The 21,832-nt window shown below is 43.4% G+C and overlaps 1 long non-coding RNA gene across 1 annotated transcript; it reads left to right on the top strand.

Annotated features, from left to right (window-relative positions):
* The first annotated feature begins 3,860 nt into the window (after positions 1 to 3,860).
* On the top strand, positions 3,861 to 16,147 carry LOC309565084. Its single transcript, XR_014225782.1, has 2 exons — positions 3,861 to 4,228; positions 15,895 to 16,147. It is a non-coding gene; the product is annotated as an uncharacterized lncRNA (long non-coding RNA).
* Positions 16,148 to 21,832: the final 5,685 nt, after the last annotated feature.

The following is a 21,832-nucleotide window of genomic DNA, read 5'->3' as shown; positions in this document are numbered from 1 at the left end:
AAAAAAAAACAATGAAAATGAGATAAAACTTTCCCGTAGTTAGTAGACGCGAAAACTTTTGCGCAAACCAATCAAAATACGCCTTTTGTGATTTTTTTTACCACAAATATGTAGCAGAAAACAAATTGGCCTAAAATGTTAAAAAAATTTAGATTTTTAATTTTTTTTTTTTTTTTGAGAATATCATATAGCAGAAAGTGAAAAATATTGTTTTTTTTTATTTCCGATTTGTCGCTCTTTTTTTGTTTATAGCATAAAAAATTTAAATTGGGCAGGTGATCAAATTCTCCCTGGAGAAGAGACGTCTGAGGGGGGACATGATAGCAATTTATAAATATCTTAATGGGGATCCCAGCTTAGAAAAAAAGCTGTTCATTTGAAGGGATTGCATGAGGACTCGAGGGCATACAATGCGATTAGAGGAAAAGCATTTTAACCTCAGGCAACGTGGGGGGTTCTTTACTGTTAGGGCTACAAGATTGTGGAATTCTCTACCACAAGAGGTGGTTTCTGCGGGTAGTATGGTGGCTTTCAAAAGACTCTTAGACTTACATCTCAAGGATCAGAACATTCAGGGGTATGTGAGATGATTACAGCCACACACACCTACACAGGTTGAACTGGATGGACTATTGTCTTTATTCAACCTCACCTACTATGTAACTATGTAACTATGTAAAAAATACCACCAAAAGAAAGCTCTATTTGTGGGAAAAAAGGACATCAATTTTATTTGGCTACAGCATTGCACAACCGCGCAACTGTCCGTTAAACTAACGCAGTGCCAAATTGCAAAATATGGCCTGGTCATTAAGGGGGAAAATCTTCCGGTCTAGAAATGGTTAATAAATAAATCAGAAAAATAAATAAAAAAATAAATAGTGTTAATCACAATTCATAAAGCCCGTGCATAGTTTGCCACACCCAAAAAAAGCAACAAACACAGTAAGAGCCGGTTCACATTAGCGCGACACGACTCCTTACTACTTCGGGGGCGACTTGTGCATTACCATGCACCACGACTTCGGAGCGACTTGCAGGGACTTCACATAATGGAAGTCTATGCAAGTCGCTCCGAGGTCGCCCCGAAATAGTAAAGGACCCTTTTTCTAAGTCGGAGCGACTTGTGACGCTCCTATTAGAATGGGTCCTGTAGCGGTCAATGGACCGCTCAGGGGGCGCGACTTGTCAGGCTGACAAGTCGTGCTGACAAGTCGCGCTAATGTGAACCGTTGACCAAACACACGGCAAGAAACAGGGCAAGAATCAATAGGCTGTCCTATGCATGTAATGTGAACAAAACGCACTAGTTGTGAATACAGCTGGTCATACACTGTATATGTATTTCATCTGGTCTCTGAGGAGCTGGACAAAATACGTACAGTGCAGAGGCGTAACTAGAGCCTTCAGGGCCCCGATGCAAGAAAACATGAAGGGCCCCCCCAGATCCCTGGCCGGGGCCCTTCCCTTCAAGCCCAGGGCTCTTCCCACTAATCCTGGGGCTCTTTACTCTCGTTGCATGGCCTTTTATTACGGTCCCGCAGCAGGATCCTTTCACAAGTTCTGCAGTGGGCTCCCTTCCTGCAATCTTGGGGCCTCCCCACAGTGGTGCAATGCCAGGGCCCGGTCGCAAGTGTGACTTTTGCAATCCTGGAAGAACACCCACTGGTTTGCTACTGGGCCCCCTGGAGCATGGGGCCCGGTAGCAATCGCAACCCCTGCAACCCCTGTAGTTACGCCCCTGGTACAGTGGGTGTTCCTGTCAGTTGCCTCCCATCTGACAAACCTCGATTTAAATAAAATCAAAGGAGACAAAGGAGTGGAAAATTGTTTGCCAAAAATCAGCTGCATCCAATCAGATAATGACACTGTTAAGGTATTTTGACAGCCAGCAGGACCGGTTGTCAAAATACAAAAGGCCGCAGTGGGAGATTCGTCCATTCACACTGTATAGTGTATGGCCCAGTACATGGCCAGCTTCTGAAAATCAGATACAAGCATAAGCTAGCAAGAGAAAACTTGGACATGTCCTCTGTCTGATTCATTCAGCTATTATAGTGTGCTTTTGCATAAAGATAATGAGCAAAGTGAGATCGAACTGCCTGGGCTATTCACTGCATAGCACTAAAGTAACTCAGCAGAAGTGATAAAGAGCCCATTTGAGCATGTTGTCTGCTGGATCTAAGTGGTAAATAAGAAATAATCATATGCAATACTTAATATTTTTCTGACTAAATAAAAACAAAAACAGCAATAAGAATCCCACTTAGATCAAAAGATCGTCAATTTATTGGTAGCAGAATATGTTAGAGCCAACGCGTTTCGGGGGAACAGAGACTCCCCCTTCTTCAGGGCTATTGGAGACAAAATTAAAACACATACAAAAAAATATATAGTAACTTGTATATAAAACATGATGATATTTAAAAAAAAAAAAAAACGATATTTAAATATTGTTTTTTTTTTTTTTTTTGGTTTTTTTAATTGTTTGCCTCCAATTGTATTCTTCTTTCTCCATGCATTTGTCAGATTTTTTTTGCAATTGTCGCATTTTTATAGACTTTTTATCTGTTTTTGGGCGCTCCTTTAACCAACTACCACTAGATACTTTGGAAAAGACCACTAGGCCGTATCTTAAAGCGGTAGTATACTCAAAAAAAAAAGAAAAAAAAAAACCCTGCAAGACAAAGGCATAATGAGGTAGTATGCATCGCATACTAGCTCATTATGAAATACTTACCTTAGAACGAAGCCCCGACATGGACCCCCGGACACCGCTGTAGGAGCGGACATGATCCCTCAGCGTCTCTTCCGGGTTTGGCGGCTCCGGCGCTGTGAGTGGCCGGAGCCGCGATGACGTCACTCCCGCGCATGCGCGCGGGGGATTAACTTTCTGGCAACTTCCCGGCAAGGAACTCTGAAGGTCCGCCGGACCTTCAGAGCGCATGCTCCGCTAGCGTCAGCGGCTGCATGCAGTGCAAATATCTCCTAAACCGTGCAGGTTTAGGAGATATTAATTGTATCTACAGGTAAGCTTTATTATAGGCTTACCTGTAGGTAAAAGTCACAAAAATCGGTATACTATGGTACCGCTTTAAGGTAGCAGCCCAGACCCCTTAACAAGGGTCCACTGCCTTTTTTCATCCAGTCGGGCCAGGTTGATTGGGAGATAATTTCCCCAAGTGGCCCCCTCTCACCTACCACCCACCCACAGACCCTCTATCGAGCAGGTCAGTCCATCAACTTTTTAAAAAAAACGAAATAAAAACAAAGTAAAGATTGGCTGATTTTCCAATGTAAATGAATTACCAGATTGCAGCATGCGTGGTAATAATTACTGTGATCATACTTCCTACAGGCCGCTTCCGAAGCATTTTCAGGCTGAAACAGCATCTAGTGCAATGTAGCAGATTGCTAGTGAAGAGGAAGCTCCTATCGACAATGCTTGGCAAGAACCAGACCCCTCGAAGTGCTGGTATGAGGGGGAGGGATCGAGCAAGCCCAGGCACACAATGTTCAGAATAAGGAAGAAACCACAATGACAAGGAGAAAGAAGACAAGTTCAAGAACAGGAACAGATAATTAAAAAAAAAAAAAAAGAGTACGTGAGAAAATGCTACAATTACAAAAAAAGAAGGAAAAAGTCAAAGAAATATTGTGTCATCCTGATCAGCAGCCAGAGGAGTGACAGGTTGATGGACTGTCACAGCTGTCACACTACGCCAGCACCGCACCGCACTGCGCAGCAAGGGAACCCGGAGAAGATTTAACACTTCTTCTGCCAGATCAGAAGAACTTCACCTAAATATCAGCAGACGATTGGGGGTGAAGACAGAAAGTTTACCTCTACTGTATGTACTAATGACATTATAGGAGGTGACACATATTTAAAGGGCTGATCAAGAGCCCCACCCTTTTGTTTGGCCCCGCCCTGGTCTATATATATAGATCAATGTACGTGCTTATCTGAACGTTTCATTTTAACCACTACACTACCGGTTTACACATCACCAATAGGAGGCTGGAAGAGGAAACCCCTCCCTTGTCAAAGCATAGTGGACTTTACACCTGACTCTAACATAGAGAGCAGCACCTGACACTTGCTGAGACGACAGCCATGCCACTATTTACAAGGGCGATCGGCCTTCTGCGCCAAACAGTGAACCCCCGCATCACCAACAAGGCATGGGCTTCCCAGAAGGCAAGCAATAAACCACTTTCGATAATGGTAAGTCAAGAAATGGGACTTTAAATTTAAGTAATGGGGAAGCATGCTTGAAATGGATATGTAACTTGCACTTTACAATCAAATGTATTTTTCTAAGAAAAAGGGATACACTGTTTTTTTTACATTTTAAATGTTATTTATTTGCATGTCTTGGTAACTTAATCACATATTTGTAGTTGATTTATCTTTTACCTACCTGTATGAATGTGACAGCAAAACGCAGCACAGTGCAAATAGCAAAACGCAGCACAGTGCAAATAGCAAAACGCAGCACAGTGCAAATAGCAAAACGCAGCACAGTGCAAATAGGATACAATAAAGCAAACATGCTCCTTCCAGGGTATCAGGTTTCCGATAAGCATTGTAAAGCCTCTGGGTATATACATCCCCATATGTTTTCATTGTCCGTAGCAAATACTATTCATTTCTTCATTCACGAGGCTGATATGATATGCTAAGCGAAGTTACACAGTTAAAAATAGACGCAAGTCAGTCTGGTAAAAAAAAAAAAGTTCTATGGGCTTTGAAATACATTGATATTTCCTCCTTGCACAATTATGATAAGAAGGGCGGTTGCAAATGAGTCACTCAAATGTCACAAGACTAAGGCAAAAATACGACGTACCCGCGATCGCAAACTCTCCTACACGAAGGCGCTATAAGCCGCGCACCTGTTTCCTGGAAAGGCTTTCCATGCTGACCCCAATTCACAGAGTCATAATTATCCCAAAGGACTAAGCTACAGCTTTCTACCGATACATCCGTGTTCAGTGCAGAGCTGCATCTTATAGTGTGAAAGAGAAACATATCATCCATACATCTGTTCATACTCAGCCCCCCCAGAGCACCCATTCACATATGCTATAATTTACTGCTTGTCTGTGCTGTGTAAGAGCTTGGCAGGCATTCATTCATACATCCTCATTATAATACTTGCAGCATGCAGCCCCGACCCCTCCTCGTGAAGGTTTCTGTTAATATTAGATGGAAAGGGGGAGGAAGCGGCACGAGGCTAACGACCTTGGGAAATGTCCCGGTCACTACACAGAGGCCTGCAACTCCCAGAGGACACAGCGGTCACATAGATCCCTCTTGGCGTGCGGTCTTTGAAAAAAATAAAATAAATTCACACTAATAGCAAAATGATGCTATCTGTATGCATGATGGAAAGAGCAAAACAATCTATGAAACATAACTCGAGTTATATTATAATGGTCTTTATTCAAACCATGCAGTCTTTAGTACTCTGTAGTCTCATATAAGCATTTTAGTTTACAATTGTGGTTGGGGGTGGGGGGGGGGGGGGGGCAGTAGAAATAGGCAATTGAGCTACATTTTTACCACTCCTCCTTGCAAAGCCAGATGGGGTGTACACATGAAGTAGCAAAAATGATCCCCCTTGTCGTGTTCAGCAGGGAGCTCTGCTGCTAAACATGGCCTATTCAAAAGGATGTGGCTGTAAACACCAGATTCGCAGTTGCGATGTGGTATTCCCATTGCGAAAGGCTGTTCAGATGTCAAAAAACTCCCACAAAGGCGTTTATAATGCAGTGTCAATGAGCCCTTACTGTGTATAATAGCAATGTGTGTACAGTCAGAGCCCTGTGTGGAACAAAATGCCTGCAAATGGATTCAAAAGACTGCTGATTTCTTACCGTAACTCCAAAAAGATATAAAATAAAACCGATTTGCACAGCTCTGTATTCAATAAAAAAATAAAAATATATTTTTTTTTAAATGCAACCAATGAAATGGACTTGGAATCAGCTTCTTGTCCTCCCCTGTACTGCAGAGCTCAGACTGGGAAAGGGATTGCTAAAGGGCCATACACACTATAAGATTTTCTGAAGACTTTTTCCTTCAGATTTACCTTTTCTATGTAGTGCAAGGGCCTGTCAGATTGCATACAAATTGAAAGTGTTTAGGTTTGACCTCATATTATATGGTTTTGGTAAATCTAAAGGAAAAAGTCTTCAGAAAATCTTATAGTGTGTATGGCCCATAAAACTGGTCTGTGCACTCTGTTGAAAAGGGACACGCTGAAAGGAGGAGAGATCTCATCATTCTGCTGCTCCTTTTTCACCGGCTGGAGTGGAGAGAAGACACTACTGTATGAGTGGTTTATACCCAAAAACAAAAGTGGAATATGTTGTAGCATACCAATTCTTAAATATGGTGGCTGCATTAGTTTCCTTTTTTTAAGCTTTTTTTTTTTTCTTTATTTTCACCTAGTGATCTGGTCAGTAACTCACTTCCAGTCTACTGGTGTCAACAGTAGTGATCGACCAATATCGTTTTTTCATTGCCGATACCGATATTTTGGTCAATGCATATCAGTATCAACCGATATTTTTGTACATTATAAAACATATATATTTTTTTTTACTTTACAGGTACTCTTGTGGAGGGATCTGGGGGTTTAAAAGACCCCAAACCCCTCTTCTGCACTTAAAAGCATTCAAAACGCAAAGTTTGGCTGTTTTGAATGCTGTCATTTTTTTTTAATCTGGCGCCGAGTACCCGGAAGTGATGTCACTTATGACATCACTTCCAGGTTTTTGCATGGAGACCCGATCAGAGCCGAATGCGGCTTTGATCGGGTCTTCTCTTCCAGGGCCGGCCTTAGGTATTCAGGCGCCCTGTGCGAGCTAATCCTGTGGCGACACTCAGACTGCAGCTAGGAGACCGAGGCACAGCGGGAGGTAAGAGGCGGCCGTGGCCTGTGTTAACCCTGTCCAGGCCGCGGTCGGCGCTTACCTCCCGCTGTGCGGCCTGATCTTCTGCGAGCTGTGATGGCCACACGGTGCCCCTGTGGCCCATGGCGCCCTGTGCAGCTGCACAGCTCGCACACCCCAAAGGCCGGCCCTGTTCTCTTCGGCCACCATGCAGGATGGTTGCCCAGGTCTCCCGGTAGGACGGGAGACCCGAGCGAGCCGTGGAAGGGGGCGGGAGGGGGGGCGTCCCCTCCCACTCCTTGTAATGACAGCCAAGCGGCTTCTCAGCCACATCGGTTGTCATTACAAGACAGCCCACCGTCGGCTATGGACACCGGTACCGAGGTGATGCATCTAGCTGCAGGCATCTCTCCGGTACAGCACTTTCCCGAAATACATTGCGGGGGATACGTTCCCGACCCAGCCGCGAAAAGTGATAATCCACGAACTAGAAAAACCCTATTAAAATACACTGTAGGCATGTTTTTTTTTAAAAGCAATTTAAGGTCTTCAAACACACTTTTAAAACAATAGAAACTCATTTAAACACATAAAAGATACTGAGAGACAGCAAGAGCTATGGAAAACACAAAAATGTTAAATTTTTAATGATTTATATAGTAAAATAACATTACAGAACAAACCGTAATATACCGGGACCCTAAAAACTGAACCGCTATGGAGCGGGGGTTTACTGTATCGGTAATATCGGTCACCTTGGTGGCCGATTCCGATATATCGGGGAAAGTGCATATCAGCCCTCAATATATCAGCTTTGCCAATAATCGGTCGAGCTCTAGTCTCCAGCAATGGATACACCTTTGGAGAGCAACATTGTCAGTCTGGGGAGAGGGTAGTATTATGTTGGCCATACAGTACATGAATGAATGATTTCCAATCGGAACAATTGATCAATGGTCAACAACCTTTTGGTCGAAATGTCACACACAGAGATCAATTTCAACTTATAGTTTAGGTATGATCATGTTATCATTTGCATTTCTCATCTCATAATCCAATCACTCAAGATTGGATCTCAGTGCTGCCTGTTTGATGCAAAACGATTGCTAATGTTCTGCCCTGGACAGTCGACCTAATTTGAATCCGATCTAAACTGAGTCTAAATTTATTTGAAGGAAAGCTATTTAGTTGTACACAGATTTGATCGCTGTGATCAGGGGTCTCCAAAATTTTTAAACCAAGGGCCAGTTACTTCAGACTGTGGCCTCCGGGAGTTGATGTCATTGGTGGGAATTGTTCTCCATCGTTGGCATCATTGAGAGGAATTGTGTCCTTCACTGGTGTCCGTGAAAATAAAACAGTCCCCAAGGGCCAGATAAAAGCAAGCAAAGAGCCGCATTTGGAGAACACTGGTTTTGAACTGCACACTGATCAGATAATACAAAAATAAATAAATAAATAAAAAGCATGTGTGGCCATAATTAAATGATTTTGAGGGACTTGACTAACAAATTTAAAGCTAAACTCCAGCTAACACTTTGTAAGAATTTACAGCAACAGCCTTTTTGCTTTTAGGATAAAGGTTCTGAATAAATGAATAAAAGCTGATCATTGTAAGCACCCCTGTCATGGTTTGTCTCAACCCTCCGTCACTTTATCTGGACACGTCATTCTGTTAAAGGAAGTAGAAAATGAACAGACTGACTGGATTGATCAATAGGTGAAAATAAAGGAAAAAAAAAAAAAAAAAGGCCTATAAAGGAAAACAAATGCATCCATCACATCTAAGAATTGCTAGGCTGCCATATCATACATTTTTGTTTCAAGGTTTAACCACTTAAGCCCCGGAAGATTTTACCCCGTTCCTGACCAGGGCCTATTTTGCGATTTGGCACTGCGTGATTTTAACGGACAATTGCGCGGTCGTTCGACGCTGTACCTAAAGGAATTTGACGTCCTTTTTTTCCCCACAAACAGAGCTTTCTTTTGGTGGTATTTGATCACCTGTGGGAATTTTACTTTTTGGGCTATAAACAAAAAAAGAGCCTAAATTTTGCAAAAATAACAATATTTTTCACATTTTTTTATATGAAATTCCCAAAAAAAAAAGTAAAAATCTAAATTTTTTAAAATTTTAGGCCAATTTGTTTTCTGCTACATACGTTTGGTAAAAAAAAAAAAAAATCGCAAAAAGCGTATTTTGATTGGTTTGCGCAAAAGTTATTGCGTTTACTAACTAAGGGAAAGATTTTTGTCATTTTTGTTGTTTCTTTTTTTAACGCGTAATGGCGGCGATCTGCGATTTTTTTTTTTGCGGTACTGCGACATTGTGGCAGACAGATCGGACCCTTGACTGACATTTTTGACACTTTTGGGGTTACCAGTGACATTACTACTGTAATCAGTGCTATACATATGCACTGTTACTGCAAAATGACACTGGCAGGGAAGGGGTTAACTTTATTGGGGAAGGAGGGGTTAAGTGTGTCCCTAGGGGCGTGCTTCTAACTGTGATTGGACATGGCTACTGGTGTAGGAACAGTGATCAATGGTCCTACATAGTAGAACCGTATGATCACTATTCATACACAGGGGAGAATGACAGGCGGCTTTTTTACATCAGCCGCCTGCCTTTCCCCCTTCACGGCGGACGATCGCGAGTGATCGGCAGACATCGGGTACGCCGGTCACACGCACGGACTTCCCAGGGAACGAACCTGGGCGGGCGCCCGCTATTGGCTCACAAGCAAGTGACAGGCTAGTGACGTACCGGTACGTCACTTTGCCTGGCCGGGGCTGACCGCCGCAGTATATGTACTTGCGGCGGTCGGCAACCGGTTAAAGTATAACTGAAGGCAAAACGTTCTTTTTACTTTTGGATAGAGTGGAGAGGGATTAGAAAGTTTGTCAGTTTTTATTGCTGTCTGTGCCCCCGTTAGGGAGATTCATCCTCTATTCGTCCTGTTTACCATTATCATTGACAGTAAAAGGAAAACCCCACATTTTGGGTTGTTCACAGAAATGTAATAGAGGGGAAATCTTCCAATGGGGACACTAATTCTGGTGACCTGGGGGTCCCCAAGAAATTCCCATAATTTGCAGGGATTTTTCTCTCACTTCCTGTTTGGCTATGGGACAGGAAGTGAAGGCAAATCTCCACAATGGGACACAGATAGTGGGGGGGGGGGGGGGGATCTGTTTGGGGTTATAAATCTCCCTTGCACTATCCAAAAGGAAAAAAAAAAGTTTTGCCTACATTTCCACTTTAACTATAAGGACTCTTTCACACGTGCGCTCCGTGTGTCCGTAAATCACCCCATCCGTTTGCGGATGATATACGGACATAATGCATGTCTATGGGATTGCGGATGTCAGCGGATGACTATCCACTGACATCCGATTTGTGTCCTTTCAGTTCTGTTCCGTTTTTTGGAACGGAACAGAACCCTATTTTTCCTCCGTTAAAAAAATGGAACTGATGCAAAATCGGATGTCAGCGGTGTCATCCGCTATCCCCATAGACATACATTATGTCCGTATATCATCCGCAAACGGATGGGATGATATGCGGACATATGGAGCGGATGACAAGTGTCATCCGTGTCCGTGAAAAAAAAAAGTGCCGCAGCGGAGATAAAAACTGAGCGGCCGTGTGAAAGAGCCCTTTCACACGATCTGTCCGATTAGGTCCGCCTGTTTGTTTCTCAGGTGGATCTGATCAGGCCACCCACTCTCCTCTATAGGGAGGCGGATCCGCTGACACCCGTCTGCCATCCGATCCGACAAGATCTGCTGAAAACAGACAGATGGTGATATGTTCGCCATCCATCCAGCAGGTCGGAGCGGATGAAAATGGACATTTTTATCCAATCTCCCGTCAGAGGAGAGCAGGACTCTGACAGGTCCATCTCAGCACAGTGAGTGGAGACAGACCTGTCATCCGCCTGCTCAGCGGGGATCAATGGAGCAATCCCCGCTGAGCAGATCCGCCCCATGAGAAAGGGGTTTACATGGTGTTGTCTGACAGGCTGTGAGAGCGGACTGTGTAAAATCTCAGGACTGGATGGACAGAAATACAAATCCCATTGCAGCTTAAACATTTCAGATTTATTGAGTCTATAAAAATAATGGGAAAAAAAGACAACTGAGGAAGGATAAGGGACAGATATTTGATTCCAAAAATGGACAGTCCCCCTAAATGAGGGAGAATTAAACTGAACTATAAATATGGGGGGGGATGGGTACAGACCCATGTAAGTTCAAACTTTCTCAGAAAGCTGAAACCTAAGCCAGCCATAAAGCACTCAAATCTCAGCCAGTTCAGCAGGGATCCGCCAAGATTCAAACCATGTATGGGCAGGCTGATTGTACATAAGTTGATTGATCCATTAACTTGGGTACAACCAGCCTGTCGGATTTCTCATGCGATTATTGCCAGTGGCTATAGCCACTATAATACACACATAATCACTGTGTGTTCTCCCGGCAGGGACAGCACTTATTGCATGGTGATGTATTCCTTCGTTTCCGAGCATGCGCAGTCTTAGTCACTCGATTTTTTTTTAGGACGAATAACGAAAATGTATCTTTCTGGTATCATACAAGAAAAATTGTCATGTTTGTCTCTTCAGATAATTTTGGATGAACTGTTGTGATTGGCTCTCGAAAGCTGTGTACTAACGACCAGATTATCGAACAATTGCTCCAAAAGCGGTATTTTTCGTCCAATTTTCTCATCGTGTGTACTAAGCTTTAGTGCAGGGGTGTCAAACTCAATTGCATCGCGGCCTGCATCAGCATTATGGTTGCCCTCAAAGGGCGAGTTATATCTGTAAAATTAGATGTCCAGAGCATCCCGTGTCCCCTTACACGAGATGTCCGGAGCCCCCCACCATCAGAAGTCAAGAGTCACCCATCACAATGCACCCCCTTAACTTGTGCTACTGCCAGGAAGATGATGCAGGTGGATCTGGGAAAAAGTGCATGGTCTGGAGGAGAACCAGAGGAGGGCTGGAGTCAGCTTCCAGAGTCTACTAAATGCTGAGACCAGGGGAGGCAGAGGCAAGGTGGTGTTGCGGCTGCACAGAGAGGTACAGGATCTGTGAGAGGAGTTTTGCCCTCCTCTCTGCTGTGGACTGCTGAGAAGGAGGGGAAGGGGGTGGGCAAAGACAAGCCTTTCTGCAGCTGCACAGAGGAGTGCAGGATCTGCCAAAGGAGTTCTGTCCTCTCTGCTGCCGACTACTGAGACAAGGGGGGTGCTGCAGGAGAGGTGCAAGGGCCACATGAAATGGCCTAGGGGGGCGCATTCGGCCCAGGGGCCTGGTGTTTGACACCTATGCTTTAGTGTATACCAAAATCATAAGTATACCACATACCTTACTATATTATATTTTGTTTTTTTGCTTTTTTTTTTTCCCCTGCATATATTAGTCAGATTTTCTATTTAGACCAGCAGTTTGTGATTAGAATACACAACGTATACTTATAACCATCTAAAGAAAAGACATAGTAATGCAGTTTCCTTATATCAATCATGGAGGAGAACGGATTTCCTCAGAGATATGACCATATTCACTGAACAGGAAAGGAATGAGGTGTTTCCTGCCAAAAACACGTGTAAAATCGAAGATGTTTTTGCATGCAGCTCAGTTTTACAGACATTACTCACTCACTAGTAAAACTAATGTGTGTTGGAAAATGAAAGAAGCAATCCATTAGTTACTTTATGCAACATATACACTAGTAATCGACCGATATCGTGTTTTTATTGCCAATACCGATATTTTGGTCATCGCATATCGGTATCGGCCGATATTTTCGGACATTTAAAAACATTTTTTTTTTTTTTTTTTTTACACAGGTACTCTTGTGGAGGGATCTGGGGGTCAAACCCCTCCTCTGCACTTAAAAGCATTCAAAACGCCAAGTTTGGCTGTTTTGAATGCTGTCATTTTTTTTAATTTGACGCCGCGTACCCAGGTTTTCACATGGAGAACCGATTAGAGCCAAATGCGGCTTTGATCGGGTCTTCGTCGGCCATGCAGGTAGGATGCCCAGTGTTCCGTGAAAAAAACCTACCCGTGAAAATTTTATACCCTCGTCACTTCCTGTGCACCTACGTCACCACTACATCATTGAACAGCTGAGGAGCTGACTAGTGGGCATGCTCGGAGGGTATGGATTTTTCACGGCAGTGTGTGTAACGTTACACCGCCTCAGCTGTTGCGGCGGTTACATTAAAACAGCTCGGCTGCAATATGAGTCATCTCCGCTCCTATCCCTGTCACTTCCCTGATCTGGGCTAGTAAATATAAAAGTGGCGGCGGCGGGTGTATGAAAAGATAAATCACGGAGCAGAGATCTCTGTTCATTTAGATTTCATACACCCACCGCCGCTTTTATATTTACTAGCCAAGATCAGGGCAGTGACAGGGGTAGGAGCGGAGATGACTCATATTGCAGCCGAGCTGTTTTAATGTAACCGCCGCAACAGCTGAGGCGGTGTAACGTTACACACACACTACTGTGATCATTTCATACCCTCCGTGCATGCGCACTTGTCAGCTCCTCAGCTGTTCAATTACGTATCCGGGGCTGTGGGCATGCGCACCGCTATGCTGCTCAGCTGTTCCTCACAGGAAGGGACGTGGGCAGGCAATTTTCACGGGGTATGCTTTTCTAACATTACACCGGATCTCCTGGTGAGACGGAAGACCCGGGTGAGCCGCGGAAGGCATCCCCTCCCGCTCCTTGTGATGACAGCTGAGCGGCTTCTCAGCCGCATCGGTTGCCATTACAAGACAGCCAACCATCGGCTATGGACGCCGGTACCGGGATGATGCCTCTAGCTGCAGACATCACTCTGGTACAAGCACTTTCCCGAAATATCGGCAATATCGGTAACCTCAGGGCCTGATTTCGATATATCAGGGAAGGTGCAGATCAGCCCTCGATATATCGGCTTTGCCGATAATCAGTCGATCCCTAATATACACCCAAAGTATATAAGTGGTAGACAAAGGTCTGCTTCTACCAAAGACAGTAAGAAGGAAGAAGAATGTAAGGCCGGCTATAAACAGATCGAACTTGAGCTGGTTCAGCAGGAACGACCAAATTTTGATCTGTCTATGGTCAACCTTACCTTCCTCCCCTCCTTCCTTCGGTCTTTGCTAGAGGCAGACATTTCTACACCCCTTAACCACTTGCCGACCGCCGCAAGTACCTATACTGCGGCGGTCAGCCCCTCACAGGCAAAGTGACGTATGGGTACGTCACTAGCCTATGTCACGGACCCCCCCCCCCGCGCGTGTGACCGGCGGACCCGATGTCGCCGGTCACTCGCGATCGTCAGGTGGAGGGGGAGAAAGGCAGGCGGCTGATGTAAACAAGCCGCCTGTCATTCTCCCGTGTAGGAATAGTGATCATACGGTTCTACTATGTAGGACCGTTGATCACTGTTCCTACAGCTCAAGCCACAGCCAATCACAGTTAGAATCACGCCCCTAGGGACACACACCACCCCTCCCTCTCAAAAAGTTAACCCCTTCACTACCAGTGTCATTTTACAGTAACAGTGCATATGTATAGCACTGATTACTGTAGAAATGTCACTGGTAACCCCAAAAGTGTCAAAAATGTCAGTCAAGGGTCCGATCTGTCCGCCCCAATGTCGCAGTCCCGCAAAAAAAAAAAAAAAAAATTAAAAATCGCAGATCGCCGCCATTACGCGTTAAAAAAGAAAAACCAACAAAAATGACAAAAATCTTTCCCTTTGTGAGTAAACGCGATAACATTTGCGCAAACCAATCAAAATACGCTTTTCGTGATTTTTTTTTTTACCAAACATATGTAGCATAAAACAAATTGGCCGAAAATGTTAAAAAATTTTGATTTTTACATTTTTTTGGGGGGGAATTTCATATAAAAAAAAATGTGAAAAATATTATTTTTGCAAAATTGATGCTTTTTTTTGTTTATAGCGCATGATCAAAAAATCGCACAGGTGATCAAATACCACCAAAAGAAAGCTCTGTTTGTGGGAAAAAAAGGAAGTCAAATTCGTTTAGGTACAGCGTCGCACGACCGCGCAATTGTCCGTTAAAGTCACGCAGTGCCGAATCGCAAAATAGGCCCTGGTCAGGAAGGGGGTAAAATCTTCCGGGGCTTAAGTGGTTAAACACTTTGGTGTGTATGTTGCCCATAGTAACTAATGGATTGCTTCTTTTTTTTTTGACCTGTGTTGAAAGAAAGAAAACTGCATAATTGAAGGCTTGTGTAAGGTTGGTGTACTTCTAACCCAACATAAGTTCCAGCCTCGGTGACAACTATGGCTGCCTCCTTAGACACAATGGAGAATGAGTGTAGATATGAAGGGACAGGAAGTATGGTAGACAAAATGACTATCATGTAGAAATAATGGGGTGGGAAATAAAAACTAAATGTAACCACTACATCTAAGGGTTTGCAAGCTGCAAAATATTTAATTTTTGGGTTTAGATATGCTTTATATGGGAACTAAACTCTTACTCGGTTGTGTCTGTATTTTTGACCTGAAACCAAAAATGTCATACATTCCATGCTTCCTCCTGGGAATTTTTTTTTCATCTGGAAAAAGGGTTTTCTCAGCTAAGCACATCCTCCTGCTTGCATGCCTGAGCTAAGTGTAGATGGATTCAATGATGTAAATGTTACATAAATCATCTGCTATTACTCAAGACAGCAGTGGCTAAAAATGCTAGGGGGATGATTTTCAAAGTGATTTCTCAACAAAATCAAGCATGGACACATGGATGGAAGAGTTTGCTTTGAAAATTAATTAAATAGCATTTTCCATTTGTGGTGCTCAGATACAGTTAAGTTCCACTATGTATTTATCCTTGCATTGCCAATACACTGTATTTCTTAATTACATACATATGCAAATCTCTGACAGTAATAACTGTGAACTTTTTCACTTAAAGAAACCATCTGTCTACCTTGTATCTTTTTTAGGACCAAGCCATTGGACTGACCGTATTTTTCTCAGTTTTCTTGATTCCATCTGGATGGGTCCTGGCGAACATGGACCACTACAAGGGCAGGCCAGAGTAAACAGTTTGCCTGAACTCTTTGGACCAGTGTGTGGACTGAAGGTGGAACAGATATCATCAGCACAGTCATGTAACCTGCTGAGTTTGTGGAACTACTCCATGGAGCGTGCTGTCCTTACTGCTTATTTTTATACTTAATAAAACTATTGTAAACCGGTTTCTTGTATAAAAACGTTGTGTGTATTGTGTGGGCACTGAGCAGTATGGATTTATATGAAGGGGCAGGGATCTTCATGTGATTTGTTATGCTCTGCTAGCTATTTATTCATAGCCAGCAATATTATACACTGCTCAAAAAAAAACACTTTTTAATCAGAGGATAGCATCAAGTCAAATAAACTCCTGGGACATTGATCTGGTCCGTTAAGTAGCAGAGGTGGTTGTTAGCTGCTTTGGTATTAAAGTGGAGTTCCACCCATTTTAGTAACTTTAGATGTATATAGTCCCCTTTAAAACTACTTTTACCAATGGAAACTTTTTTTTTTTTGCTAGTAAATACCTTATTTTCTTCTTTATTCATCCTCTCCTCACTTCCGGATCCGGTCGCCAATTGGCGATTACGTCATTCTGCGATTCGCAGGGGGTGCTGGGATGTATCTCATGCCATGAAATCTCGCATTATTACACAGGAGCTAAGCTGTACTGTTTGTATTGAGGCCGTGCTCTGCCCTGCCTCCTCTCAGTGAGCTGTAATGTATGTATTGTATTGAGGCCGTGCTCTGCCCCGCCTCCTCTCAGTGAGCGAGGACTGAAAGCATTATATCCTCACTGAGCTCACTGAGAGGAGGCGGGGCAGAGCACGGCCTCAATGCAATACATACAGTACAGCTCACTGAGAGGAGGGGGGCGAGGCAGAGCACAGCCTCAATACAAACAGCTCAGCTCCTGTGTAAAAATGCGAGATTTCATGCCATGCCAGCACCCCCTGCGAATCGCCGAATGACGTAATCGCCGATCGGCGGCCGGACCCGGAAGTGAGGAGAGGATGAATATAGAAGAAAATAAGGTATTTACTAGCAAAAAAAAAGTTTCCATTGGTAAAAGTAGTTTTAAAGGGGATTACATACATCTATGTAATCCAAGTTATTAAAAATGGGTGGCACTCCACTTTAATGAAATTTACAACAGGTGCACTAGATAGGCAACAATGAGACAACCTCCAAAACAAGAATGGTTTAACTTAACAGGTGAAGGCCACTAACATTTTTTTTCCCTACTCCTCTTCTGACTGTTTTTTACTAGTTTTGCATTTGGCTAGGGTCAGTGTCACTACTGGTCACATGAGGCAATAACTGGACCCTATAAAAGTTGCACAGGTAGTCCAACTCCTCCAGGATGGCACATCAATACATGCCATTGCCATAAGGTTTGCTGTGTCTCCCAGCACAGTCTTAGGCTGGCCATACACTATACAATTTTCTTGTTCAACTTTCCTTTAGATTTACCAAAACCATGTAATATAGGGTCAAACCTAAACACTTTCAATTTGTATGCAGTCAGGCAGGCCCTTGCATTACATAGTTTAAGGTAAATCTAAAGGAAATTGAATAAGAAAATTGTATAGTGTATGGCCAGCCTTAAGAGCATGGAGGAGCTTCCAAGAGACAGGCAGTTACTCTAGGAGAGCTGGACAGGGCAGCAGAAGGTTCTTTACTCATCAGCAGGACCGGTATCTGCTTCTTTGTGCAATGAGGAACAGGGTGAGCACTGCCAGAGCCCTACAAAATTACCTCCAGCAGGCCAATGGTGTAAATGTCTCTACCCAAACAATTAGAAACAGACTTCATGAGGGTGGCCTGAGGGCCCGACGTCCTCTAGTGCAGTGGTCCTCAACTCCGGTCCTTGGGGCCCACTAACAGGCCAGATTTTAAGTATTACCTTGGGGAGATGCAGACTAGAATACTGCAATCAATGAGCAGCAAATTATATCACCTGCGATGTAATTTAGTTATCTTGCAAACCTGGCCTGTTAGTGGGCCCCGAGGACCGGAGTTAAGGACCACTGCTCTAGTGGGCCCTGTGCTCACTGCCTGGCACTGTGGAGCTAGATTGGCATTTGCCATTGAACACCAAAAATGGCAGGTCTGCCACTGACGCCCTGTGCTTTTCAAGGATGACAGAAGGTTCACCCTGAGCACATGACGTGAAAGGGTGTGGAGAACATTATGCTGCCTGTAACACCGTTCAGCATGACCGGTTTGATGGTAGGTCAGTGATGGCCTGGGTAGGCATATCCATGGAGGGATGCAGACCTCTACATGCTAGACAATGGCACCCTGACTGCCATTTGCTATCAGGATGAAATCCTTGGACCCATTTTTTAGATCCTACACTGGTGCAGTTTGATCCTAGGTTCTTCCTGGTGCACGACAATGACCGGCCTCATGTGGTGAGAGTATGCAGCCAGTTCCTGGAGGATGAAGGAATCGATACCAATGAATGGCCCCCACGCTCGCCTGATCTAAATCGAATAGAACACCTCTGGGACTTAATGTTTCGGTCCATCCAATGCTGCCAGGTTGCACTTCAAGTCTGTTTAGGAGCTCAGTGATCCTCTGGTCCAGATCTGGGAGGAAATAGCCCAGGACACCATCCGTCATCTCATTAGGAGCATGCCTCGATGTTGTCAGGCATGCATACAAGCACGGGGGGCCACACAAACTACTGAGTACCATTTTGAGTTGCTGTAATGAAAATTCAGCAAAATGGACGAGCCTGCTGCAACATTTTTTCACTTTGATTTTTGGGGTGTCTTTGAATTCAGCCCTCTGTAGGTTAACAATTTTAATTTCCATCAAACGATGTGGCATCCTTTCGTTCCTAACACATTACCCAGACCATATCAGTATAGATATCCAGCCCCATGGAGATCTGAAGTGTTTTCATAGTGTTCCTTTAATTTTTTTTTTTGAGTAGTAAGTATATATTTATATAACAGCACCACCTAGTGGCCCACTAACGGTGGATGCAATGCATCTGTATGCTCTGTCTCTTAGTAAAGGCCATAGCTGAATTACCTGGAGCTTTTTTTTGTTTAGCAATTTCTAAGCAAATTAGTTATTTTCTATTAAACTTTTTTTTAGAAGGGGTTTTTACACAGTTTTGATAGACTTTTTGCTGACTGGAGTATCTTATTAAAGTAAGCTGATCGGAGAGAAACACGCAGGCTGCCACTGCTGACCTAATAAAAATGCTCCTCACCTGACTGGCTTCAACACTTTGAGGCACTGACCTTGAACAAGCATGCAGCAGGTGGAGTTAGAGTAAAGTCATAACTCCTGATTTGTAAACTTGCTCCAGGTCAGTGATGCAAAAAGTATACTGAAGTTACTGGATCAGAATGACAGCCAAGTAACTAGTGTTTTTAGAAAGAAATCAGAAATATTCTCTCAGTACAGGTTTCTTGTGTTTAATTTCCAGCAAAGACACCATCTTTACAGTTTTGTGTTCTTCCTGTTAATTTTCTTTGATGTTTCTAGCTCCTCCAACAATCCACACGCATACGCTCAAATGTCGGTTTATAAAGCCGGGAGAAAAGAACATGGGGCAAACTCTGAGTTGTTACCTGCAGCGAGTACTGTGGTTCCCTGTTTTACTACCCCAAAGAATATTAGGTGCAACCTAACTAGCTGCTGAGGGAAACCACTTCATACTGTTATCAGTCTCTGCTGCTGTTTTTATCAATAGTTTATATGGTGATATAAAGTAAAAAATAAAGAGATTTACTAGACTTCTGGCGTAGAGCCAAACACCTAGGATTTAACCACTTTACATCTACTCACATTGGTGCTACTGCGGCAATGTGGCTCGTTATCGTCCAGCGACGTAGACCTACGTCGCTGGACTCCTCCCCTTGTGGGCGGCACGCGCGCGCCGCCGGAGGCTCGCTCCCGCTGTATTCAGTTACAGCGGGAGTCGGGCCAGGGGAGGAGCGGCGGTGATCACCGGCGCTCTTCCCCGATCGTCGGGGATCCAGTGTGGAGATCCGCCCACTTGTGTAAACAAATCGGACGGATCTCCTAAGTGACAGACAGGGTCAGATTGCAGGGTTCAGCATAGCTGAACCTGCGATCTGTCCCTGTGTCACATAGTCACCTTCCCCCACACACGTTAGTAAGCACCAGGCATACATTAACCCCTCCCTCTCCAATAAAAATTAACCCCTTCCCTGCCAGTGTCATTTTTACAGTAACAGATTACTGTAGTAATGTCACTGGTAACCCCAAAAGTGTCAAAAATGTTAGTCAAGGGTCCGATCTGTCCGCCGCAATGTCGCAGTCCCGCAAAAAAAAAAAAAAAAAAATCTCAGATCGCCGCCATTACTAGTTTAAAAAACAAAAATGACATAAATTTCCCGTAGTTAGTAGCTGCGATAACTTTTGCGCAAACCAATCAAAATACGCTTATTGCGATTTTTTCTTACCAAAAATATGTAGCAGAAAACAAATTGGCAAAAAAAGTTTGATTTTTACATTTTTTGGGGGGGGGAATTTTATATAAAAAAAATGTGAAAAATGTTATTTTTTCAAAATTGTCGCTCTTTTTTTGTATATGGCGCAAAAAGTAAAAAAAAAAAAAAAAAAATCGCACAGGTGATCAAATACCACCAAAAAGAAAGCTCTATTTGTGGGGAAAAAAAGGACATAAATTTAATTTGGGTACAGCATCGCACGACCGTGCAATTGTCCGTTAAAGTAACGCAGTGCCGAATCACAAAATATGGGCTGGTCAGGAAGGGGGTAACATTTTCTGTTCTTAAAGCGGTTAAAAATACGCTCATTGAGAATTTTTTTGTCAAAGACATGTAGCTAAATACATTTTGGCCTAAATATATGACAAAAATTTAATATATTTTAACTGTCAAAGTAGAAAAATATTGTTATTTTTTCAAAATTATCGCATTTTTTTTTATTAATATCGCAAAAAATGAAAAGCGCAAAGGTGATCAAATATCACCAAAAGAAAGCTGTTTGTGGGGAAAAAAAAAAAAAGACGTAAATTTAGTTTGGGTACGGCGTTGCATGACCGCGCAATTGTCAGTTAAAGTCGCACAGTGCCGAATCGCAAAAAGTGGCCTGGACGTAAAGCAGGAAAATCCTCCGGTGGTAAAGTGGTTAAGCCATACCACATATATTTTATCTCAATAGAGCTATTGCAGAAAGTGCCTTGATTCTGTATTGCTGCTCCAGCTATTGTGCCAGTCAGCATATTCCCTACTGATATAATGAGATGAAGCTTCACCAAGGCCACGCTGCAAAGGGAGTCTATCAGTGGAGTAATAGAACATGGACAAGTGTTCACACTGGGACTTCATAGGTCTGTATTTCTGCTCACACTGGGAGGTTGATGATCTACTCAAACCCAAATTGATCTTTTGAGTGAAGGTGACAGTTTTATTAAATGAATGTTAGGGTCAGGGTAAAGGAGAAGTTCACCTTTACAAAAAAAATGAAATAAATGCACATTTTTTTTGCAGGTAAAATAAGCATTTATTTTTTATTTTTTGGTTAGGGACCTAAAAAAAGCACTGCACTCATGATCAGCAGATCTTGGATGTATTGACACGGTCCTGCAGACTGTTTGTGTAGCTGTGTACCCGTACCTCTGATACGGGCAGGAAGTTACACTCTGGCAGAAAGACTCAATGAACTACCAAGAAAGATCAACAGCACCCTGGTAGGTCATTGAGAACAAGTCGACAGCCACAAAGGCTGTCGGTACTTGAAGTTTTCACATTCACAGAACACAGTAAATAAATGACGCGGCTGCACGAGCAGAGCTCTTCTTTTTTTAGATTGCGACAGTGAGCAGGGGAGAAGATCCCCCCACTCACTGTCAAA

The sequence above is a fragment of the Pelophylax lessonae genome (genome assembly GCF_965119305.1).
Source record: "Pelophylax lessonae genome assembly, chromosome: 10".
Classification (NCBI taxonomy): Eukaryota; Metazoa; Chordata; class Amphibia; order Anura; family Ranidae; genus Pelophylax; species Pelophylax lessonae.
The sequence above is the reverse complement of the archived record's forward strand: the minus strand, read 5'-3'. Positions and strand labels throughout refer to the sequence as shown.